The sequence below is a fragment of the Argiope bruennichi genome, chromosome 6 (genome assembly GCF_947563725.1).
Source record: "Argiope bruennichi chromosome 6, qqArgBrue1.1, whole genome shotgun sequence".
Taxonomy (NCBI): domain Eukaryota; kingdom Metazoa; phylum Arthropoda; class Arachnida; order Araneae; family Araneidae; genus Argiope; species Argiope bruennichi.
In genome coordinates, this window is record NC_079156.1 from 63,156,877 (window position 1) to 63,184,684 (window position 27,808).

The window sequence follows — 27,808 nt, forward strand, 5'->3', positions numbered from 1 at the left end:
AGCAGCAATGCTTAGAAACGGACGAAATTTTTTTAAAAAATCATCATGTACTTATCTCTGAAATTAAATCTTTAAGTACAAGAAAATTTTATTAAAATTATAATTGAAACAGAAACGTACTAATTATGAAAAAAAAATGATTCTCCATAACTTGATCATCAATAATAGAAAAAAAAATCCATAATGAAACATTTGATCCAAGTGACCATGCATTTTATATACATTTTTTCATATCCTGCTTGTGATGTTTTTTTTTCCCAAGATTTTAAGAATCATCATCCATGTTCTAGTTTATCCGTGCTTGTTTATTCAAAGCAGAACTAAGGCAAATTTTAAAAATATTAACTTGGTTTGTTATTAAGAAGTCTTTACTTTGAAAAAATTCTTTATCCCAAATTTTATTAGAAAATATGATCTGAGGAATATATTGGCTAAATCATTCGCATGATCTTTAGGCGAAAGCACAATTCACAACCACTTTTTAAATTACGTAAGCCAGTGACGTTTATGTAGAGTTTTTCTTTGACCATAGATATATACTTTCTCAATACCTGCTGTTTCATCTGAAATCTATTTCTAAATTATGTACTTCTCTTCCAAACTGAACATTTCCCCCTCACATATATCGGATTTTTCTGATTCTTACGTTATAATCTCTGATAATCCTAGTTTCAAATTGTGCACTAAAGCCAAAATGAATTAGAAAAAAAAATTCTGCTTTTTCTTCGTCTCAGATGTTTATTTGCTACTTTTTTCAAAATGCATTATGGCCTTTTTGAAAAAAGAAATCATAGATTTTAAAATTTATTATTGATTACAATCAACCTGAAACTGTTTTTATTGAAGCGTTGTTGTAGTTAATCATAAAATAAATGGAGTACAAAAGCAGCAAGATTAAAATAACATATATCAATTAAAAAATAATGGAAATACGCAATACGGATGTCAAACTTTTGATCCTTCTATCCTTTGCTAAATAAGTTTAATTTTAGAAATATTTATAAGATTGGCAGCTATATTGACAATATTGAACCATATTTTTAAAAAAAAAATCTTATATTCTCCATTGAGAGTGTAAAAGTGCAACAAAAAAAAATGCTTTTGATAAATACCTAAAACGACTGCGGTTAAAAATAAAAACTTTAGTTCAAACATTTCATTACAGATCGTCAAAAATAAATAAATAAAAGCAGCTTGAATGTATTTTTATCGATATATCTCAGAAATTAGTTCAACATTTTCAAAATAAAATAATGAATGTCGCCTGCTTCTACCAGCAAAATTTTTTTAATCTTTTCCACAATCCAACAGAGCAAATAAACAATCCAAATATGATATATTTCCTGACAAGTGACGTGGAATGGTTTTTGTACTCACTTTATAATGCTTTTAAATATATAACTGGATTTCTCAAACACAAAACGAAATTTTATGTCATATGCATTCATGGCATCATTTTGAGATTGGTTTATAAAAATAAGTTTTAAAAAGTTTTCACTTTCTTCATTCATTTATCAGGATCGGGCACTAGCACGCAAAGAACATCCAACAAACAACAGCAATCTATCATCCAAATGGCACGCCAAATGCTCTGTCACGCTATCACAGATAACAAGTTGGGTCCATATCCAAATAATAAAGTGTTGTCTCTTGCATTATATAATCATTTTGAGTGTTCCAATTAATATTGGTCTTTGAAGACACTAGGGAGTGATTGTATGATTTAAAGACTATATCAGTTATAAAAACATAATACAGGGTGTTTATAAAGTCCCGGACCCATTTTGATGTTTAATAACTCATAAAATAATAAAGATATAAACACACTTATGACATTTATTGATGGAAAAACTCATATATTTTCCTTTTCAGGTTTGAATATTTTTACTTTTGTAAATATCGTCTGCGCGTGTGGTTAATTTCAGATAATTTCCTTTTCCAGTCTAAATATCTGTACTTTTCTAAATATTGTCTGCTTATTAATTGCATTTTTCTCTCTTTTGTTTTTGTCAACTATTGCAATGTTATGTTTACTTTTGATGTGTTTGTTCTATGTAGTACTTTTGTATGTGATGTTTTATTCGAGCGGATATTAAGGAGAATGCATACACCACAAGAGAAAGCACAGATTTTATGGTGGTTCATAGAAATGAAATCGATAGTGCAAGCACAGAGAAATTTCAGAAGAATTTACCAAAAAGATCCTCCATCCAAAAACAGCACCTTGCGGTGGAAAAAGAATTTTCTAGAAATTGGAAGTATCGAAGATAAGAAACGTTCCAGACGTCCTTGCACAAGTGATTTTGATGTTGAGCGTGTCAGAGAGACATTTTTACACAATCCTAGAATATCTGTGAGATCAGCGGCAACAGAATTGGATATGCCAATTTCGACGGTGTACAAGGTTATTAAGAAAAAATTAAGACTGCATGCATACAAAGTTCAAATTGTTCAAGTTTTGGAACCGAACAATAGACCTAGGAGGATGGCCTTTGCAACAGATATGCTAAGGAGGATAGAAGATGCTGCTATTTTCTGAAGAGCATAATGTTCTCCGATGAAGCATCCTTTCATGTTTCTGGCATTGTTAATCGCCATAAAGTGCGCAAATGGCTCTGTGGATGCCGACATGCTTGTCGCTACCTGGCGTGAAATTGACTATCGACTTGATATTCTCCGTGCGACGAAGGGGGCACACGTGGAAGTTCATTGGCAAGGGTCATGAAACTTTTTGAGTCTATTTAACCATTTATGTTATTAATTTAAATCTATCTTTATTATTTTATGAGTTATTAAACATCAAAATGGGTTCGGGACTTTATAAACACCCTGTATATTTCATTAAAATGTTTTGCAAGGTCATATCTAAATAAAAATTTTAAGAACTTCAAAATGATGTATTTTTTTTATATTTCTATGAAAATGCATTTTACTTAACTAGAAATTAAATTAAAAATCTTTACTAGTAATAAAAGATATTTGTGTACGCGCTTTACAAACTAGGCCTATGTATCTTAAACCTTTAAAGGGCCATTTTTTTCTAGTCATATTATGTTAAAATATTTTAAGCTTGAAATTAGAATAAGAAAAGGGATTCATTTAGCTTATTAGATAAATTTAATTTGATTAATTAATAATTAAGTAACAAATCAAGACACATCATTTTGTCTGAGATAAAGAACTGAAGTATCTAAGTTTCTGACTTACTAAAAAATTTGTCAGAACTTATGCCAACCTACATAATTTCATACCAAGATTGATAAATTTGGTGGGAATCATACTTCCCACAGCCCTAGAAAGGGTTAAAGTTTCAAAATTAGTGCTGATATATTTTAGGGGTACCATAAATGCATTAAATATTATTGGACAAAATTAATTTTCATAAAAATCTAAAATGTATAACATTGTGTTTTTAATAATGCTAATTTAATTGTAACCTCAAAATAACGCATCGTATTTCGCTGATTTAGGTCATTGCTTTTACATGTATGCGAATGCAAACACAATTTGTGTTGAGTATCAAAAGATCAACATAGTACAGATTAGCAGACAGTCAACCGTTAGATGGATTGGGTTCAAAATTTGATAAGTATCAATATTTTAGATTTTAAGCTAGTGTACAAAACTTTATCAACCTACAGTTTTGCTTATAGTAGTTATAGAGTTCATTTTTACTAGAATAGCCAGCCATCGTCACAGAATTCCTGAGAATGGATTTTATTCAATATTTGATGGAAATCTACGGATTTAATTGTAATTCTACATATCAAATTTAAGTCGTATAATTCAAATCGTTTCTTAGTTATCGTGTTCACGAGCAAATCGGACGACGTCCTGGCATAGGGGTAGCGTGTCTTCCCAGTGGTCTGGGCGTCTTGGGTTTGAGTCCCGGTTCGGCCATGGTTGTTCTATCTGTGAGACGTGTGAATGTGCCCCCCTGTAAAAAGGGGTTGTGCAAGCGAATGTGATGCGTGAGTAGCTAAAACGTACTCTTGGCCATAGTTGGCGCTACTAAAAACAAAAGACGCTCCCTTGGCTTAAAATCGTTGACTTCGTCATCGAGCTTGTCCATGCAAGTGCCATTATAAACAACAACGAGCAAATCGACATAATGCCAAAAGTGTATTTTTCAGTGAGGGGGGGGATGAGAGATTCGTCAAAATTTTTGATGATTATAATATTTTCTGTATGCTTCGTAAGCGAAAAATTAAAAAAAAGAGAGAAAAAAATTTAAAAATTTCAAATTTTTGGTTCAAAACTTCATTGAATATTAACCCTTTTCTTTATATATTCTTAAATATTTTCTTTTAAATATAAGAGTTAAAAAAATTGTGTCGTGTGTTTCCATATAAATATATTTACTAAATATAGCACAATATAGTTACTAAAAACCATGAAAATATTGTTGCAAAACACATTTCAAAGTATTTTGAAAAAATTGTTAAAATTAGAAGAAACCTTCTATAAATAATAAATTAATTTTTAAAAAATTATTATTAAAAAATTGTTAATGATTTTTTGAGCAATAATATGCTCCGATGTTATTGAGGACTGAAACATAATCAAAAGTTTAAATTCTGATTAATATATCAATTCAGCTTTCTTTAGAATCATAATTAAAATGATAAAAAAAATTCTTTTAAAGAGCATTTACTGTCCAAGAAGTAACTACCTCTGGCAAATTTGGCAGCTCTGCGTTCAACGATCTGCCTTGTAGAACGGTTTACATGATTTACTTGTTTGTTTGTTTGTTTCTTATGGCACTTGCCACTGACAAGCCCGCTGTTACGAAGACAGCGATTTAAGCCTGAGGGGGACGTCTCTTATTTTTTATAGCAGCGCCAACTAGGGCCAAGAGTACGACTTTGCCACTCACGCATCATTCATTCGCTTGCACAACCCCTTTTTACAGGCGGGCACATTCACACATCTCACAGATAGAACAACAGAAGAACAACCATGCCCAAACCGGGACTCGAACCCGGGACGCCCAGATCACGGGGAAGACGCGCTACCCCTATGCCAGGACGCTGGCTGATTTACTTGTGTGTCACAAATACTAAATCAAACTATAAAGGTCTTCATGTTAAAAAAAAAAGAGACCTTATGAATATAATTAACAACCAATAGTAAAGTTAATATATTCTATTATTTTATAAAGACTTTGAAATATGTTAAATTTATTTAAAACACATGTATTTAGTTTACTCTCAAGCATACATTAATAATAGTTTTATTTTTGGCCACTCTGAAAGAATTTGAAATAATTTAAACAGATTTTGAATTTATAACCACTAAATAAATGACCTTTCATTAGTTATTTAGCCAAAACAGTGATAAAAAAATATTACTAAACTAATTGTTCCAATGAAAATACATACATATTCATACGATAAGGGGACGATGGATTCTATTAGGTGTTTTTGCGAATTATTCACTTAGGGTTTAGGGTTATGAAATTTTGTATGCATATATATTGAAATTAAATACGACAAATTTTCTAAAAAACTTTTTAAAAGGAAACCTATTATTTTCTAAAAAATTAAAAGATATGTAGTTTTTAAAAATTTCAAAATATTTCTGGTGAATTTTTATTATTATTATTTTTTCTTATAACCCAATATAAATTTATTTGGAACAAAATTGTAAATGAGTTTGTTATTCCAATTAAATGCTGATTTTTTAGAAATATTTTTATGTATACTTATTGAATTTCCATAGGAATTTTATGTTTTTCTTAACTATAATTGACTTTTAAATATCTAAAATAACTCAAAATATAAAAGTCATAAGGTATTTTCATTTAAAGTTTGGCTAAAATTTTTATTATGAATTCTATTTAATTTCTTAAACAACTAAGAAACCTGGAATGTTTCAAAGTTATTAAAATCTAACCATATCATTTTGAGGAAAGTATTTCAAATGTACTTTTTCCCTCTACGTCCTTCAAATATTTATTTTACTAGATAATACATTTTATAATACAATTAAGTTGAATATAAACATATATTTTGGTGATGAAATGATAACAATAAAATTTCCTGTTTCCATCCATTTTTGCTTATTTTTATTGTCACTATACATTTATTGAACCAACATTATAATTCTAGGTTCCTTTAAATGGTTAATATTTCAATCTTAGAAGCGTGTCATTTTCACAGTTGCACTTGTTACAAATGTGAATTCCTTTTCAATGAAAGCAACTTTTCGACGAACAGCAAATCTGAAACTTTGGAATTCCTCCGCCATCGTTCTGCTCCACTGGAGCGTTGCCAAACATCTTGGGCAAAGATAGTTATATCATGTCATCCTCAAATATCGCGTGGAGTTCATTTACACGTCAGTCGAGGTCCTAAGCAATCTTTTATCACGTCATTTGTCAGATGAAACGATTTTAACAGTCAGAGATAAAAGAAGTACATTTAGTATATTTCTCATCCCAGTAGCTTAGGTTTAAGTTATTCGTTTCGAATTTTATTTTGCCACAATCTTTTTTTCGTGTGGATATAAGAAACAAGTCATTCTTCTGCGCGTTTAGGTTGTAGCTCTGTTAGAAATTTCGCCTTTTAAGAAAAGAAATAATTTACTTTCATTTCTAAATCCGTATTATTTCTTATATTTTATTTACTTCGGAAATCATTTTTCAATTAACATCTAAACATGCAGTTATTTAATCAGAATCGTATTTGACTGTGTCTATCCGATAACCGCACTTGATATGTAAATATAATAATGGGTTATATATCCCTGAACTTACAATGTACAGGGTGTTCATTAATTATTGTCGGGGTTTCCGTACCTCATAACTTTCGAATAAAAAATATTACGCACAAACCGATTACGTATTCGTAAATTACAACTCAAAGAATTATGTATTCGTAAAGTAAAATTCAAAGAATTATGAATATGTAAATTGCAACTCAAAGAATTATGTATTCGTAAAGTACAACTCAAAGAATCAACTTCAGCTGAATGCCTACAAAGTGCAAACTGTGCAACCTTCACACTTTAATATCATTAATAAAGTTCTTTGAGTTGTAATTGTCGAATACATAATTCTTTGAGTTGTAATTTACGTATTCATAATTCTTTGAGTTGTAATTTACGAATACATAATCGCCTTCAGCTGAATGCCTACAAAGGGCAAATTGTGCAAGCTTTACACTTTAATATCATTAATAAAATTCTTTGAATTGTAATTTACGAATACGGAATCGGTTTTTGCGTAATATTTGTTATTCGAAAGTTATGAGGTACGGAAACCCCGACAATAATTAATGAACACCCTATATAATTAGTACTAGATACTAGTTTTTATACTTGTACTCGCATGACTTATTTAAGTAGTTATTTGCATGCCTACCAACTCCCTTTGCCAGTAATGTAGATATTGTATGAGTGCAATATAATATATGCAAGATGTTTGTATTCTAATGTCTTTTTTAAACGAAAATTTCGAGTCAAATACAATCTTTGATCAGTTCTATCTACTTCGATAACCCACTATAAACTGGTATCCTAATATCATTTATACTTGTAGTCAACAATCGTTATTAACTTTGCAAGCAAAAAAAAATATATTCCATATGTTAAATTTAAAGAAATGAGCATTTCTAAATGTTTGGTTTTTAATATAACTCTCAAACTCTAATTACTGTACCATTGTTTTAGATCGATATGCTCTTCTAAATAACATAAGGGGTTTTCATATGAGAGAAAATTCGCTTTACCTATAGTTCGTTTCAGTATTCTGAGACGACCACTTTTCGACGATTCTATCTCATTAAAGGGAGAGACGCGGGAGGATGAGCGCATTTCAAGAATTCTTTATCACTCTTTGAACTTGATTTTCGCCCTATTAGATACTTTTTCATTCAATTTTTTTTCACGTGTATGTGGATATGTTGTCGTTTCTGATCATGTTATTTTAACATTTAGACTGCGAGTAATCCGAATTTATTTTATTAACGTAAACATCCCTCCTTTCATCTTTCCTCTTACCCCCGTTTTGACGAATTAAACCCATCCTAACGCAAGCGCAAAAGCGCGGAAGGTTTCAGAATATAATATATTCAGAATATAATAATTCAGAATATATATATATTTAAACAATAATGTATAATATACTGTATGCGATACGAGTGGTGTTTTTTTGTCTTTGGGCTCTTGGTTGAAAACATGTTACTGAAGTTCATAATAGTGATTCGACAATATATCTACTTAACTGTTGAAAAAAAAAGACACGATTCAACTGACAATTCTCCTTCTTTAACATGACTGTTACATGCATGCATTTTTTTATTTAATATATAAAAAAATTCATTCTAGTCATCTAAAAACTTAACCTGGAGATTAAGACATTGTTTTCTCCGAAATATCTTTATTTTGAGAATTAAATTTGTCTTTGGCCGTTCTGTCTGTGAAAAGATTTGAAATTTATACAGTATTTATAACAAAACTGTTAACTGCATTCAAATTTTATTTGAGATCTGCAATTGAATATGCCTTTTTATCCTTCTCAGAGCAGATGAACATGACAGAACTGAAATTTAAATAGCTAAATAAATTCAGTTACTGCTTACTTCTAGAATTCTACATCCATAAGAATCTTTTGTGAAAAATCCTTTCAAAGGTTTAACTGTCTGTCGATACTTTTTTTTTTCTACATATGTCAGAAATTGCACAAAAATACAAAAACATGGAAGAGTTATTCTAAAAATATGACATTTATGCCAGAATTGTCGATTAATTGTAAAATTAATTACAGAATCATTACTAATTATCCATCATTTATTAAAGCTATTAAATAGTCAATATAATTTTTATTGCCATTTTTAATTTTACTAAGAGAATTTTATTCAGAGAAATACCTAAATGTTATACATCATTTTCAAAATAATTTAACCAAGAATTTAATAAAATAATATTTATAATTTTTATTTGTATTGTAATGGTAATTATAAAGAAGAAAAAAGAATATAGAAATAATGACATGTCTAAAAATTCTCAGTTATGGTAGTTAATAATTATGAATTCGTAAAACCTTTATCATCTATTACTGCCTTGAGTACCTTGAATACCAATGTTGTTAGCTGCTCTGCTGTTATAATATGAATTGTGAGTGAATTAGTGATTCATATAATTTGGTTTTATTGCTGGATTCATTTTGTCTGATTTCTTCAGTCTGCTATATAGATTTCCGATTGGATTAAGGTCAGGACTATTTCCAAACCACTCTAGTAGAAAAAGAAGATTGGTTTGAAACCAGTATTTGCATGTAGTAACAACATGACATGAAACAATATTTTGGGTACCGTTCAAGTTTTTATGTAATTTCTTTCATTTTAAACGTTTTGAAACTCACAAAATGATGGAATACAAAAAAAAGAGAGAAAACAGCTTTCGACTTGATAAAAATCGCCAAACGTATGAAAAACCGACATTCTACTTGTTCCAAACATGGAGTCACATACTGAATTTTAATGATAATAAGATGCCATTTTATTGGCTTTCTAAAAACTGATGCTCAATGACTGTATTCAAATGTATAAAATTTATGCCTTTTTAACATAAATGTACTTTGTTCTAGTTATTTATCTATAACTTTAAAAGCACTGTGAATATAATTCAACACGCCTCATTTTTGGTTAAATTATCTTTAAAGTAATATATAGCTTTAGGATCTTAATGAAAATACAATTGCCTTTATGAGCCATCAAATCTCTAAACCATACTTTTTCCATAAGTTTTCTACAATATTTGGAACTACTGAACATTTTGACTGTTATGAATTAAATGGAGAATTAAATTTATTGTCCATTCGCAGTTCTTCACATTTTTTCAGAAATATTATATTTTAATAATTGGTTTAAGCAACAAGTTACATTATCTGACTAAATAGGCAAATCCCCAGCAAAACGTTCACAATTTTCGAAACTCAGAAATGAAAGAGTTGATAATTAGTAATTTTCCGTCCTTCCGCCACTTCAACAAATTAGCAACTTTTAGGGTAATTAACAGAAACTTCCTTTACGATTCTCATTAGGCCTTCAAAATTTAATTTTGAAATCTACATGAAGTTTAAAGGTTAGAGCGAACTTTCAAAAATTATGGAATGGAGTAATTAGCTATTCAAAATATCGACTACATTTAATCAATTAAACCGCTTTGAAAAGGTAACAAATCAAAATTTGTTGAAAATTTGTTAATTTGTTTCGTAATTCGCATAACTAGGTTAGTCAGAGCGTTAAAAGTAAATGCATTTTAACAATTTGATATATGCAAAAGTTTTATTAATGTCGTTGTCTTATATATTGATTGATTTTTAATTAAAATATAACCACCATTTATTATTGGGAGAATTTCAACGTATACTTATAGAAATTATGTGACACTTTTGATGATTAAATAGTTTCTTGGAATGTTAGTTGTGTTTAATTTCAATGAAATCACTTACGCATGATTATATCTTTAACTAATAAAAGTGATAAAGCCATAAAAACTTAAAGGATTCAAAATGATTTAAAATTTTAAGCTATAAAAGATCTAAGAAAGTGAAATTTTAAGCCTTTCAGAATCAGAAAGCATCCTCAATTTTTGAAATTTAGAGATGAAGATTGATGAATAATTAGAGAATGGTAATCATCAGTTATTTCCTTTAGAACTCTTACTAACCATATAATTTCTGATATTCACATCATGCTTACAAGCTAAAATAAACCACAGGTTAGTTTCGAAGGATCAACGATTTTTAAAATTTGTATTATCATTAAGAATACTCAATTTTAATGCATTCATAAATTAATTGTCAACTGACAAATTAAAATAATTAAATTTTGTTAATATACTAGTGCTGACACTTAAAAGAGAATTAAAGAAAAAAAATGAACAAACATTTTCCTGGTATATGCTTTAAAATAAATTATAAACCAAGAATTAAAAAATGCAAAGTAATAAAAAGAAATTTCTACATTTAATATACTATTAAATGATGTTTTAACCCTTTAAAGGACCATTTTTTTCTAGTCATATTATGTTAAAATATTTTTAGGCTTGAAATTAGAATAAGAAACGGGATTCATTTAGCTTATTAGATAAATTTCATTTGATTCATTAATTCATTTGGTTTATTAATAATTAAGTAACAAATCAAGACACATCATTTTGTCTGAGATAAAGAACTGAAGCATATAAGTTTCTGTCTTTCTAAAAAAATGTGTCAGAATTGATGCCAACCTACATAATTTCATACAAACATTGATAAATTTGGTGGGAAGCATACTTCCCACGGCCCTGGAAAGGGTTAAAGATAGATTTTATTAAATTTATTATTGTTATGTTATCACATATTTCAATAACTCTGTAATTTAGAAATTTAACCAATTTAGAAAAACAAGTATTACCAGTTTGAATTCCACACTTATGAATCATAATTTGCAGTAATAAAGAAAAACTTATTTTTCGCTTTAATTATATTTAAAATATTAAAAGAATTGGTTATAAAAGAGTTTGTAATAAAGAGAAATTCGTCTGAATTTTGATCTTAAAACCGTGGTCAAATGAACTTCGAAATTAATTATATCTTGAGAGAATCGCTCTAGTATTTATTTTCATTACAAGATAAGAAATATAAAAAATATAACAAGCTTGCGCACCTTAAAAATATGAAATTTCATTTAAAATTTGATATAAACATGCCATTTTGATGTAAAGATCATAAATCGAATTTTATCTGTTTAATTCTCTGGGCTATTCAATGACTCAACTCGCAGAAATTTATAGTTCTAACATAAAACTTCATCTTTTCGGGATGAAGGGTTAAAAAAAAATCAAAACTTATCATTTTTGGTTTTCCAAGATTTTATTGTCAAAATTTCGAGATCGAATTTTCCAAGAATTTAAATACTCACTCTTCATCTATTTCGAGAAACAGAAAAGAAAATAAGCTTATATCTGCTATAGATTTCCAACTATCTTGCTTAATATGGAAGATGGGTGGACCTTATAAAAAAAGGTCGATTAGATCGAAGTTAGTTATTAATGCTTCCTTCCTACACCACCCATGCCATTAAAACATTCTTATGCCGAAAAAAAAAAACTTTTGCCGTACCGCTGTCTTACTATACAACTTTGAGGGCTGGCACCGCTTAAGGAAATTTACATTCTTCATATAGAATGTGTCTTTGAAAGTGACGTATTGAGGCAAGAATATAAAAAAAATGAAACATGAAAAGAAAATTTTGATTTATGACATAATCGCAAAGAGGACCAGATCAAAGACCGCACCTAACACCAGATTTCAAGCCTTGATTATTTTTTATGGAGTCATTTGAATGCCCTTATTTAAGAAACTCCAAATGGTTGAATTAAGGCCTTTGTTGGTCATCTATCCATTGTTTCGATGTATTATGTGGACTGTATTTTTGGATGAAAAACAAATCTTTTTCAACGTTAAGCCTCCCGCTTGTGTCGTGGCACAGCTCTCAACCCATTCTGTTTTACAAATTTTTTACAGATGGCGCTTCAATGCGTTTTTGCTTTACATGACGTTAACAGGTACAGCAGCTGCGAAAGCGCTCAAAGTATCGGATACAATTCTTATCTATTAATGACTCATTTTCCCCCCTCATGCCTCGCTTTTGACCCTGTGTTCTTATACAAACCATTGGTAGTTGTCACCTCAAAACTTTCTCACGTTCTAATAAACTTGTTATGCCACAGAGCACCTTATATGGCATTGGAATACAACAGTTAATAAATATTTTTGGCGTGAATTTAATATTTTTACTTAATATATGGTATCATGCCTGGTGAGTTATTTGGTGATTGATCCCCTGGCATGCGTAAATGGTAATCAAAAATAGAATTTCTGTTTTAGACACGTTTTTCTCAACCAATTAAAACAAAAATTTGACACAAAACTGTGTTTATAGCCACAAAATGTCATACCGTATTTGATGTATTTAAGTCTCTGCGCTTTTACAAGTTTCTGAAAGTAAAAACCGACAGATAGTCCTCCTGTCGTTGGATTTAGCCCAAAATTTGACAGATCTCTACACTATAGATGCTAAATCTATATACCAAATCTTATGTATCTAGCTATGTTTATTTTGTAGTTATCGAGTTAAATTATAATCGGATTTTACTCAACATTTTAAAGAAATCTGCAAATTTGTGTTAAGACCATCTGCCAAATTTCAACCGTCCAGCTCAAAGCGTTTTAGAATTACTTTTTTCAAAACAGACAGAAGAATATTTTCCAAAAATGTGTTTTTCGAACTCAGGGTTGTCTTAAACATAGAAATTCATCAAAAATCTAGCGTTCGAATTTTTTGACGATTACTATAGTTTATTCTATGCATACGAGAAAGTAAAAATGAATGTCTAAGCTGTAATTCCCTTAAAAGTCTGCCCCATAATAATAGAATCTCCCTGTATATTGAGATATTATAGATGTTTATTACGAATTACATTTTGTGGTTCAAAAATTTATAACAGAGAAACAAGCCCAAGGATAAAAAACATTATACATAATTTAAGATAAATTTATGATATGTAAATAAATTTCTTAGAGAAAACATAAAATTATGTACACTATTCCATATATAAGGTGCACCTTTTTTATCATTATTTGGCCTTTATTTTTACAGCCATCTGTTATAGACATGTTTCAATATCATCCAATTACGAAATCTTTTCAAATGAAGTTTAAGATCCCCCTCTCTATTGTTTTATTCAAAACGGATGCCCGTTTTTGCTTTCCTGTTTCTTTCTATTCCGCTGCCATTTTTTCGATTTTTTTCCTTGTATTTTACAGTTTTAGAGTGTCAGTTAATTTTATGTATACAATTTACATAATGCTGTTTAACATCGGAATTCTCGTAAAGGGAAACAGTTCAGATTTTAAAATGCTAATTTTTGCCCAGCAGAAATCAAATATTTACTTACAAAAAGGACTATTTAAAAATTAGATTTAGTAGGGTCTATAGAATTGATTATTTTTAATCAGAAAATACCATAATAAAATTTTTTTATCTCCTTTAAATGTTTTTTGTAACTGGAATTGCATGCCTGCAACAGACAGTTGCGAAAAAAAAGCAGGTAAAGATAATATTCTATCTCTTTTATATACCGGGTGTCCCATAAATTTGTAAATACTTTAAAAATTCATAAAAATTGAAGGACTGGGTATATTTGAATGCGGTTTGCGAAACTATTATTCTCATGTAGGGGGATTTTTTTTCATACAAAAAAAAAAGAAATAATTCAAAAATTTGTCAATAGAGGGCGCTGCACACAAGCAAATCAATGGAAATATGCAAATTAAAGTCTCATGAAAGGCAGAGTGAGCGATTGACACATTATTTCTAAAGGTTTGCATAAGGTTTGTATTAAGATGTTGACACTGGTGGATACAGCACTATTGGTAAAGTTGTTTTATGTCAGCAACGAATCGGCAGCTGAAGCCTTGCGAAAGTTTAGGACCCAGAAAAGATTGAAGAAAGGTTCAGGTTCGATCACTCCTGCTGGACTTGTTTCCCTAGTACGCCGTTTCGAAGAAACTGGAAGTTTGTGTCATCGGCCACGCAGTGGTGCACCTCGTTTAACAACAGTCCGTACCCCCGATGTCTCTTCACAAATGGACACGCTAAGGGAAAGTCTACAAGTGCAGTCAGTAGCGCACGAGAAGTGGCACGAATAACTGGTATACCAAAGACTTCGGTGTACCGTATCCTTCATGGTGTATTGCAATTGTACCCATACAAATTGCAATCGCTACATCAGCTCTTACCAAATGATACAGCTAAGAGATTGTAATTCTCAAATTGGGCTTTGGCGAAAATTGAAGATGATCCGCGATGGCTTCTGAAAATATTGTGGTCAGATGAGGCTCATTTTGCTTTGCATGGAGCAGTTAATACCCATAACTGTAGAATATGGGCACATGAGAATCCACATGCTTACACGGAGAAGCCCCTGCATTTGCCACGAGTTACTGCTTGGTGTGGTTTCACTGCATCCATTATTGTAGGCCCTTTTTTCTTTGAAAAGCCCTGTAAAAAAGCAGGATGAAAGACATGTTCAGTTAATGGAACAAGTTACTTGGAAATGTTAAAGAAGGAAGTGATACCGTCCTTATTGGAACACGATGTCCTTGACACAGTGACATTCATGCAAGACGGGGCACTTCCTCACATCGACACCGAAGTGAAGGCATTTTTGAGAAGAACTTTTACTGAAGAACGGATAATCAGCCGTCACTTTACACATGAATGGCCCCCACACTCACCAGATTTAACACCCCTTGATTTTTGGCTATTGGGTTACCTTAAGTCTCGGGTGTACCGTCATAGGCCAACTTCGTTAGTGCATCTAAAGCTTACTTCTTAGAAGACATATTTTAACTTATTTTGTTATTCAACGATAAGCAGTTCGTCAAGTTTAGGATATCAATAATGGCCGCTTGCAACTGTTTTTGAAAGATTTTATATTCTCATTTTATTAAGGAGAACTATTTCATGCCGGTGTCCTGGCATAGAAGTAGCCCGTCTTCCCCGTGATCTAAGCGTCCTGGGTTCGAAACCCGGTTCGGGCTTGGTTGTTCATCTATTCTATCTGTGAGATGTGTGAATGTAAAAAGGGGTTGTGCAAGCGAATGTGATGCGTGAATAATTAAGACGTACTCTTGGCCCTAGTTGGAGCTACTAAAACGAGAGACGCTCTCAATTGGCTAAAAATCGCTGACTTCGCCGGCGACAACAACGCTTATTTCATAACTTATTCAGAGCTGAATTATCGGGAGTCATCCGCAATGCTAGAGTTTGATTGATTTGGGGGTCTGTCGTATTAAAATTCTGGCGAAAGTTGTCTCCCCAAAATTTTCTCGCATAATGAACTTGTCATAACAGAGAATGCCTTACAGGGCATTGGCGCACAACAGTTACGAAATATTAATTTTTGGCTTGAACTTAGCATTTTTATTAAATCTATCGTGTCATCATTGGCGAGTTATTTGGCGATGAATCCCTGACATGCCGTTAATAGCATCCGAAAATTGAATCTGTTCTTTAGACACGTACGTTTTCTCAACCAATTGAAGCAAAGATTTGACACAAAACTGCTCTTATAGTCACAAAAACCCATAACAAATTTGATATATTTAAGTCTTTGGGTTTTTTTGAATTACCACGTTTATATGTTTCTGAAAATACAGATCGACAGACAATCAATGAGTCGTTGGATTTGGCACAAAATTTGGCGGAATTCTACACTATAGATGTTTAATCTATGTTCAGAATTCTTATATAACTCTCTTCATTTCTGTAGTTATCATGTTAACTTATATTCGAACAGCCGGACAGATAGACTTACCAAATTTCAGATAGATATACCAAAATTTCAATTGTCTAGCTCAAAGTTTTTGAGTTGTCTCTGTCACAGACAGACAGACAGATAAATGGACATTTACCAAAAAATGTGTTTTGGGAACTAAAGTAGGTCTAAAACATGGAAATTCATTAAAATAACGAGTTCGAAATTTTTGACGACTATACTTTCTCTGTACTACATATACGAGAAAGTAATAGTTACCCAACCGAATAATCACACATTCTTCTATAATAAAGTTTGAAATTTAATCAATCCTTCGCTGAACAAATATGAACTATGGTATTCTCCGCTACCGTATGAAACTCAAAACAAATTTTAGATTTTATATTGCATTTAAATACCGCTTAGAATTTTTTATGTGATATTTTTAGCAAAATTCTTCGGTAATATTTCCTATGATAATGAAACATTTTCCTAAAAAATATATTCTACCTTATTACTTACAAGAAACCGATACACTTAGAGATTTCATCCTCTTTAAACTAATTACCATCTACTCCTCCATCCGGAAAGCCCCCAGCGGTATCTCAGGAGATGGTATGTCATATATTGTCCTCGAATATTAAAGGTCAATGTTAAAATCTAATCCGGAACGTCTTTCCCCATAATGCGGGCAGCAGAGAATAAGATTAGAGATGCCTCATCTTCGGAGTGGTAATTTAGGCGAAAGAAGATTGCCACAACGTAGGAAACTTTTCGGACCATTTAGTGCGGCTGTTGCTATGACAACTGGGGATCCAAATATTGTTGGGCATTTAGTGATATGGCCCGGCATCTTAGCATCGGAATAAGTCTTATGCAAAAGCATATTGCGGCGTTTTATAATAATTATAGATGTGGCATTTCGTTTGGAATTTTAATTTATGAGTATTTAGCGTGAGAATAATTTATCGGAATTCTGAAGGAAAGATACAAATTTTCATAAGGGTTTTGAGCAGTTTATTAAGTAAAATATAGAGAACAGCTTTCAATTTTTGCATGGAAAATCGAGGAGTTTTTTTTTTTTTTTTCCCTCCATTACTTCGGGTATTTTAATGTAAGGATTGTGGGAAAGCATTTTGAGCTTGTTTGATATGAAAACTATATTTATTATTGACAGTACGTAACTACATTATAATAGCATTATCATGTAAATTATATCAACAATGTTTATTATTATGTTATAGTCTGTGTATTTCCTGTAGGTGGTTCAAGGTCACCTTTTCTACCAATTCACTGGTACCAGACAACCAATAACGAGGTAGAAAATGTGACCTTGAACCGCCTACAGGAAATACAGACTATAGTATCATCAATATTAGTATTACTAATGTCAGTAGTATTAGTATTATTATTAAAATTATTATATTATTTTTAGTATTATTATATTATAAGTATTAGTAAATTATATTAATACATTAGATTATGTTATTTAAATTATATGAACAATTATTAAGCAAATTATATTAGTACATTAAATTATGTTATTTAAATTATAATGACAATTATTATGTATATTATAGTAACAATGTATAATTCTTGTTATGAACTGTTTAATAAGAAAATTAGATGAAAAGTAATTGAAATCACGTTTCACGTTTTCTATTAACCTTGTGTGTGTGTGTGTGTGTGTGTGTGTGTGTGTGTGTGTGTGTGTGTGTGTGTGTGTGTGTGTGTGTGTGTGTGTGTGTGTGTGTGTGTGTGTGTGTGTGTGTGTGTGTGTGTGTGTGTCATCGTGTTCCTATAAACATAATTAGACGGTCAAAAAGTCAATTGTTTCACGGATTTACTTCAAATTTTATTTTGATTTACAATTTTAATGTTCAGTCGACATATTGAATGTAATTTGTCTAGTTCTTCTTGTTTTTATATCGTGTTAACAGTACAAGCAAGTATGATTCTAAAATTAAAATAAAATATCGGATACTAGTGACTGTAAAATAAGAATATTTGTGAAAATATCTCTGTCAAATGTTTTGACAATTATAATGATTTCGCTTTCTTTATTTGAAAGTTATAAATTTAATACAGGAAGTTTTTTTTAAAAAAGTGCTTGGCTCATCGACAAAATGTAGCATGTTTTAGTGGAATTGTTTTCTACTTTTCAGTTTCGTAATTTATAATTATAAAAAATGTTATAGAACTTTTACCGGACGTTGACACATTCATAAAAAAAAATTTATTTGTGAAATTAATCGTTGAGTCGATGATTAAATTTTGAAATAAAATGCTGTCATTTAAAAATGTACAAAACGATGAAAGGTTAGGATTCCAAAAAATGTAAAAAAAGAATTACAATTAAAACAGTTCAAAAGGAATATAAGTGCGTAAAAAGGAAAATTTAATTTGTTCTAGATAAGCACATAAAATGATTTAGTTAAAAACAAATTACTGCTTTAAAGCATTTCAAAATAGTTCATTAAAAATACCGATGGGTTTTCGGGTAAAAATTTATCAAGAGAGGTTCTAATTATACAGGGTGTTCACTAATTATTGTCGGGGTTTCCGTACCTCATAACTTTCGAATAAAAAATATTACGCAAAAACCGATTACGTATTCGTAAATTACAACTCAAAAAATTTTATTAATGATATTAAAGTGCAAAGCAAATGCGCTAAGATCGCATTGTTACCAAGTAGAATTCTTTGAGTTGTAATTTACGAATACATAATCGCCTTCAGCTGAATGCCTACAAAGTGCAAATTGTAGAAGCTTTTGCGTAATATTTTTTATTCGAAAGTTATGAGGTACGGAAACCCCGACAATAATTAATGAGCACCCTGTATATTAAAAACTTCTGTGTAATTTTTCTTAAAATTTCGCACTTTTACATATTTAAATAATTTTGTAGACTTACTGAAACCTTCATCTAGGATATCATATCGCAATGTCATCTTTGGATTTAATAATTTTTCAAAGCGTTACAAAATATTACATCCCATTCATTGAGTTGAAGCATTACAAAGAATAAACTAAAAATTAATTTAATGAAAAAAAATATTAGTTCCAGTACCTCTAATATTTATAGCCAAAGTTTCAAATCATTAACATGATCGATATAAGGGTCTATTTTCAACGAATCCATCAAAATCAAGCAAACACGCGTAGAAAACGCGCAGTGTTTCGCACTCTGCAAGCACGCAATTTAACACTCACTGACGCAACAACATCCATCAAAAACGCGTTTTTCTAGAACGCTATCAAATTTCTTAATTAAAATCTCTTCAAGAAATTCTACCCCAGCGCAGCATTTAAACGACATTCAATCTCGAGACGGTACCTCATTTTAATAATATATTCCCGGATATATTAATATTTAGAATTTCAAATTCAAAATGGGCCTTCGCTAAGTTCCTTCGTGGGAGTATTTAGAGTTTAGAAGAAGAAGAAAAATAAAGAAAAAAAAATTGGGGTAGAAAAGCATTTTAAGAAAGCTAGAATCGCTTAGGATCCCAGAGGAATAATCATCCTGCAGAAATCGATTTGACGAAGGGGTCGGACATGAAAGTAAGGGGAGGGATAACGATTTCGTCATCAAGAAATAATCGCCTGCCTTGTAGTAATTTTGAGTACCGGCTTAATTTTCTCCAACTTGTAGCTTTTCATGCTTTCCTCTTTTGCCGTTGCTCGATAGAGTGTGTTAAAGATAAAGTATAACCTTAACTGTGTTCGTTACGGTTAAGATGCAATTTGTTCTAAATTGAAAGTTTGTGATAGTTTGTGATAGGTTTATAGAAAAGTTTTTGTGTAATGTTTTGTAAAAAAGTATTGTAATATTGATGGTCTAAGTAGATAAATACTGCTACTTGTTTAAACGATTGAGACATATATAATTTTTTGTTACGCGTGAAATATATAATATGTTGTAAAAGATTATAATATTGATTGATTAAGAGAAGCAAATAAACGCCATTATTTGTACAAATATTGTTTCATATATAATTTATTTCAAGTAAACTACGCAATCCACTTGGAAAAAAATAATGATGATGATGTCTTTAACAAAAAAGATAGCTACACAGAGCAAGTAATGTGTGTCATGCAATTGACTACTCAAAATAGGTTTTATTATTTTACAAATATAACAATTCATCCGAGTAGCTTGTGATTATTAAAATATTTTAGTGGGGAAGGAATACACCATAATAAGTCACCATTTTACAGATCCCTTTTGTACTAAATCTCAATATTCCCATGCCGGTATCAGAATATTCTCATTAAGATTTTCAAAACGTTCTCTTTCCGGCACTTATGCGATCAACTTATTTCATAACCCATATGACTTTTCCCTCAAGTGAAGAATTTATTTAAAAGTTAATTATTCTCAAATTCCAAAGCAGTGCAGCGACGTCAATATATGAAAAAGTGGCGAAAGGAGACACGTAATCTGTTTTTATATTCGTGTATGAACAATAATAAAATTACAGCGTTGAATTTCGAGGAAAAAAAAGCCGATGAGCAAGTTATATCTCTATACATTTTTACGTAATAAATTAGACTTCAGATTGCTTTAATCGTGCTAATATGCAAAAGGAATGACCCATAAATCAATTCTTTAAAAGCGTATATTATATTTTTTATAATTTTTCTGAATATAAAAAATTAAAAATTCTGAATATTGGGCAAATAAATGTTTTTTTTTTTATGATCAACGTATTACATGTTACATTTTAATGAAATGACACACAAAGAGAAAGGAGTCATTTGAAATGGTCTCAGTTCATGTGAAAAATGTTGATACTTTTGAATTCTTTTCGAGGAATATTGAAAAGAAAAATGTAACTGAATTGTTTCTATGAATTATTTTCATATAAAACAGACTGATTTTTTTCCTAGGATGTTTTTTGCAAGTATTTCTGAATAAAGAAATAAACGATGAGGCATTGACTGTCAAATAGATCCAATTTCACTTCCTTCTTTCTCATATAACCTCTTATTTTTAGGATTTGAAAACAGACTGTTTCACTGCAGCTGTTTCCGAAGTACTGTAATATAGTTCCAAGTACCGTACTATATGGATCGATGCCATACAATAATAGGAACATTGCACATCCTCAAAAAATACTGTACAATATCTTTTCCCATTGGGACACCAAAGACTGTCGTAAAATATTTGAATGGTGCATTTATTTGTCACAGAACAATGGACCGTTACCACACTTTATATGCAATAAGCCCGGAATATTGTATAGTATTATTCATATAATATTTCTTAGTATTATACACTAAGATGAATATTGGATATTGTCATAAGATATTGTTTAAATATTTTGGGGCTATTGAGAATTCAGAGACAATCGAAATTTATTCAAATGCTATCTTTCTTCGTCATAAAATATTGATTCTTGCTGCACTTTTTTTTTCTTCAAGAAATACAAAATATTGCATGATATTACATATTTTTTGTAATTACAACCAGTCACCCCATTACCACAGAACTAAACCGTATAAACTGGAATTATTGTGACTGGCTGTTATGCTCATTAACTATCCAACTTTTGCATAATAGGACAACGACCAACAAAAGTTCAAAGAATCTTAATACTGTAGGTAAAAGGCTAAAAAATATTTTAAATATTCTAAATGAATAAATGAATGAATGATTGTAATGAAATATTATGATGATGGTAATGAAATGATGGTAATGAAAATGGTAATGAAATGATGATGGTAATGAAAATGGTAATGAAATGATGATGGCAATGAAAATGGTAATGAAATGATGGTAATGAAAATGGTAATGAAATTATGGTAATGAAAATGGTAATGAAATGATGATGGTAATGAAAATGGTAATGAAATATTTTGTTAAAATTTTCTCTTCCCCTAATTTTATTGAGTTCGACAAATTCTGTTATGCAGTGCTGGATTGAGCCTATTTTCCCACATATAAATCTATTGTCTTGCATCCTTCCGGATCTGTAGAAGCATTCAGGAAATATAATTGCATTTCCTGATATAATGTGCACTAGCATCGGAGGAAATATCCTTTTTATAATTTTTGGTTCTGGTATGAATTCATATGTTTTACGTCCTTTGTACGAAGTCATCCATCTATCTTGCCACTGCAAAGTCATAGCTCTTCTATTAGAGTCAGTAATGATCCCTTGGATCGCACCTTATTACTTGGATAACTATAGCTATCTTAGCCCTTAACTGGGGACGTGCGGTCTGTGACACCGCTAGCGATGAATTTTCTATCACCCCTATTCTATTTTTAGCTCTATTGAATGGATTGACCCTGTAGCTTCCTGTTTTGTTACCTTCAATACACGTGCACTTTTTCAACTGATTTCAGCAGATGTTTTTTTTTTAAATAATTCAGTTATTTCTACGAGCGTGGTCTCTAAGACCGCATCTCCCTGCTAGTGTCCCAGTGATAAACAAGGCTTAGCAGATGGCGCTAAAACTTGGGGCCCGAAACATCATCCAGTTTACTGATCCTATTATGAAGCAGTGCTCCAGACACTTTTAAATGAAGCAGAAAGTGATTTTAGTGATAAGGATAATTGTACAGAAGATTTTTTCGATGAAACTTCGCATTCAACTGATTTTGAAATGTATGTTCAAACATAATCAATTTTTCTAGTGATAATGTATTTTGAAAAATTTATAAAATATATTAATATACCAAGATATATATACAGAATTTATAGTTTGATTTTTATACTAGTTCTTAACCTGTATGTTTAAAATGCCCTAGAAAACCCTGTTATGAAAGTCACACAAGCCGATAAAAAAAGGGCCAATTTTACCAATTGTCATTTTTTTTTTCATATAATCGTTGAATTTTACATTATATTGTCTTCTATATACCTTCATATACTGTAAAAATAAATATGATTTAAAAAGTAAAAAGTAATGTGCTTTTTCAAGAATATTATTTACTGTAACATGTCATTTGAGAAGAAAATGTATGTTCCAACGCATTTACTTTTTTTCCATGACAATATATTTTGAAAAATTTCTAAAACATATCTATATATCAAGAAAAATATCTGTAAAATATATTGGCAGTTTTTCATACTAATACATTCATTAGAAAATTTTATTCGAGTCTAAATGAAATGCGGTCTCGTAGACCGCACGTCCTCAGTCAAGTCCTAAAATTTCACCTTCCTAGTTAAGGGTTAGAGCTAATACATGCAGCACAGCTTCGATTTTGGGGGACGAGAGCTTTTATTAGACCAAACCCAATCTCGACTCGTGTCCATCTCTTTGATTCAGTATAATTTTGGACTGATCGCATGAGCTATATCATGGCGAAGTATCTTTCAAATGTCTGTCTTTTGAACTGTCGATGGTAGGTTACGCGCCTTCCATGGTCGTAATGGGTGACGGAGAATCAAGGTTCGATTCCGGAAAGGGAGTCTAAGAAACTGCTACCACATCCAAAGAAGGCAGAAGGCGCGTAAATTAACCATTTCTAGAAAGGGGAGGTAGTAACGAAAAATATTGCATATTGTTGTACGATATTTTTCAGTGTCATAAAATAATGGGAATATTTCAAAATATCACACACTTATTGTTCAAATTCCTTGTTCCACTATAGCTTTAGAAACTATCTACAGATAGTTGAGTACTAATTTTTATCTGTCACAAAACAATGATTAAAAGCTATCACTAATTTTTTTTTCCGAGACTAAACATTATTCTGATTCATCAAAGAGAACATGTTTTTATATAAACATTTAAATAATTTTTTTTTGTTATGAAACAGCCAAAAAAAAAATATAATCAAGCATGATCTGAAAGCAAATTGTTGTAAAAGAAAAACGGAAATTTTAGTGATTTCCGCTTTATTTTTTATTAAGTAAGTACTAAATAAAAAAGTAAAGTAAAGTACTAAATAAAAGTAAAATAAAAGTAAAACTTACGACGATATTATATATTATTGTAGGATATTTTTCAGTGTCATAAAAGAATGGGAATATTTCAAAATATCACACAATATTGTTCAAATTCCTTGTTCCACTATAACTCCAGAAACTATCTACAGATAGTTGAGTACTAATTTTTATCTGTCACAAAACAATGATTAAAAGCTATCACTAATTTTTTTTTCCGAGACTAAACATTATTCTGATTCATCAAAGAGAACATGTTTTTATATAAACATTTAAATAATTTTTTTTTGTTATGAAACAGCCAAAAAAAAAATATAATCAAGCATGATCTGAAAGCAAATTGTTGTAAAAGAAAAACGGAAATTTCAGTGATTTCCGCTTTACTTTTTATTAAGTAAGTACTAAATATCCTACGACGATATTATATATTATTGTAGGATATTTTTCAGTGTCATAAAAGAATGGGAATATTTCAAAATATCACACAATATTGTTCAAATTCCTTGTTCCACTATAGCTCCAGAAACTATCTACAGATAGTTGAATACTAATTTTTATATGTCACAAAACAATGATTAAAAGCTATCACTAATTTTTTTTTCCGAGACTAAACATTATTCTGATTCATCAAAGAGAACATGTTTTTATATAAACATTTAAATGATTTTTTTTTGTTATGAAACAGCCAAAAAAATATAATCAAGCATGATCTGAAAGCAAATTGTTGTAAAAGAAAAACGGAAATTTTAGTGATTTCCGCTTTATTTTTTATTAAGTAAGTACTAAATAAAAAAGTAAAGTAAAGTACTAAATAAAAGTAAAATAAAAGTAAAACTTACGACGATATTATATATTATTGTAGGATATTTTTCAGTGTCATAAAAGAATGGGAACATTTCAAAATATCACTCAATATTGTTCAAATTCCTTGTTCCACTATAGCTCTAGAAACTATCTACAGATAGTTGAGTACTAATTTTTATCTGTCACAAAACAATGATTAAAAGCTATCACTAATTTTTTTCCAAGACTAAACATTATTCTGATTCATCAAAGAGAACATGTTTTTATATAAACATTTAAATGATTTTTTTTTTGTTATGAAACAGCCAAAAAAAATATAATCAAGCATGATCTGAAAGCAAATTGTTGTAAAAGAAAAACGGAAATTTCAGTGATTTCCGCTTTACTTTTTATTAAGTAAGTACTAAATAAAAAAGTAAAGTAAAGTACTAAATAAAAGTAAAACTTACGACGATATTATATATTATTGTAGGATATTTTTCAGTGTCATAAAAGAATGGGAATATTTCAAAATATCACTCAATATTGTTCAAATTCCTTGTTCCACTGTAGCTCCAGAAACTATCTACAGATAGTTGAGTACTAATTTTTATCTGTCACAAAACAATGATTAAAAGCTATCACTAATTTTTTTTCCGAGATTAAACATTATTCTGATTCATCAAAGAGAACATGTTTTTATATAAACATTTAAATGATTTTTTTTTTGTTATGAAACAGCCAAAAAAAAAATATAATCAAGCATGATCTGAAAGCAAATTGTTGTAAAAGAAAAACGGAAATTTCAGTGATTTCCGCTTTACTTTTTATTAAGTAAGTACTAAATATCCTACGACGATATTATATATTATTGTAGGATATTTTTCAGTGTCATAAAAGAATGGGAATATTTCAAAATATCACACAATATTGTTCAAATTCCTTGTTCCACTATAGCTCCAGAAACTATCTACAGATAGTTGAATACTAATTTTTATATGTCACAAAACAATGATAAAAATCTATCATCATTTTTTTTTCAAAACCAATCATTATACTGATTCATCAAAGAGAACATGTTTTCATATAAATATGGAAATGGATTTTCTTTGTTATCAAACAACGAAAAAAAATGTAATCAAACATGACTAAAAGCAAATTTTTGTAAAAGAAAAACCGGAAAATTATCTCAATATTTCTCAAGGAATAAATCATAATTAGGCGACAGATATGAATTCCAGACTTACCATCGCGCAAAAGAAAACTCAGCCCTCCATAATCTTTTGTGTGTGAGAAAATAAGGAAGGCGGCTGCCGTAACATTTCCTCATTAATGTCGAATACCATTCTCAAATAAACGCGCGCGCCTTCGCATTGCCATAAAAGCCTTTTTTTTTATATTCATCGCCTTAAAATATCCAGACAAATAATATTTTATATGCGCCCCACACAGAAGGACGGGAAATTTAAACGAGAACGAGAAAAAAAAAATCAATTTTTATTCCGTCCGAGTCTAATCAGTTTTTGGTAAGTTTAATTAAGATTTTCTCACCGGAGCGCCCTACGAAGACAAAAAAAGAAAGAAAAAAAAAATCAAAGAAAAGGAAGAAATATAATAAAAATTTTCTAAGCAAAACATTGGATGCAGCTTATTTAAGAAAAACAACACACAGGCAAAGAAGGGGATTGTATATATTTATACAGTGAGAAAAAAAAAAATTGTCCCCAAACTTCTGTGTGAGACAACCTTTGCGTTACAATGTATGTTTGAAAGAGTTGCTTTAACCTGCCAAAACAAACACAGTGGGTGGGTTGGAAATAAAAAGAAAGCTAAAAGAAAAGTAGGAGGGGAAAATGCGGTGGAAAAGTGAGACTGGTTTATGAAAAAACTGTTTGGAGGTGAATTGTTTCACTTTTTTGTTCATTTTTCATAAGCGAGACGTGTGGTTTTTATTAAACTTTTGCCATGTAATTTTTCTCCGAAATTGAAATGAGGATTTTTTTTTCACCTTTATCCCTAGGTATTCTCCATTTAATGAGATTGAAATATTTAAAATTTATTTTTATTTTTATTTTTTTAAAAAAAGGAGGGGGAGCACCCTAAGAGAATGATACTGCAGTGTGTATATGACGTCAATGAAGTTTTAAAATGCATATATGAGTCCCCCTTTCACTTTCTTTGGGTATCGAATAGCATTGGATTTAACAATGACTCTTTTAGACTGGTTGCTATTAATGATGTTAGAAGAGCTTTTGAATGCTTTTTTTTTTTCTTTTACTTTCTTTTGTGTTCGTTCTTTTATTCTTTCATGGGGGGGGGGGGTGAATGTCTTTGGAAAATGTCACATTTGTTGAAGATAATGAAGAAACCCTACTGTTGCGCTTTATTACTCTTGAAATAGTAATCTTACCTTAAAATATATTTATTTATTTATCAAGACTACGTCTTCTAATTTATATTTGCTTGTTATGCCGATTGCGTTTTATTGAAAAACATCCTACAATTGATTTAAATTTGCCTTAAATAAATTTAATTTGACTCTATAGGCCGGCCCTCATCTTCAATATTAGGGTTAGGCTGAAGGGTATCATCGCAATACCAATGATGGAAATTGATTGTGAATTCTAATGATTGGTTCCTCTCATAGGACATTCTGTCTTTCGAAAAACATACTCTATTATTATACTGCTTATTGGTACCACAGCTTCCCATCCACATACTCGAGGTACCTCCTGTCGAGATTCGGATTCTGTGTATGACCTGTATACACATATCAGAAGCAAAGTACTTTAAAGGATTTGATGAATTT

At 30.5% G+C, this 27,808-nt stretch overlaps 1 protein-coding gene across 1 annotated transcript in view; it reads left to right on the plus strand.

Annotated features, from left to right (window-relative positions):
- The window catches only part of LOC129971198 (tyrosine-protein phosphatase Lar-like), a 432,582-nt gene that overhangs the window by 20,816 nt on the left and 383,958 nt on the right, over positions 1-27,808 (plus strand). The window lies entirely within an intron of this gene.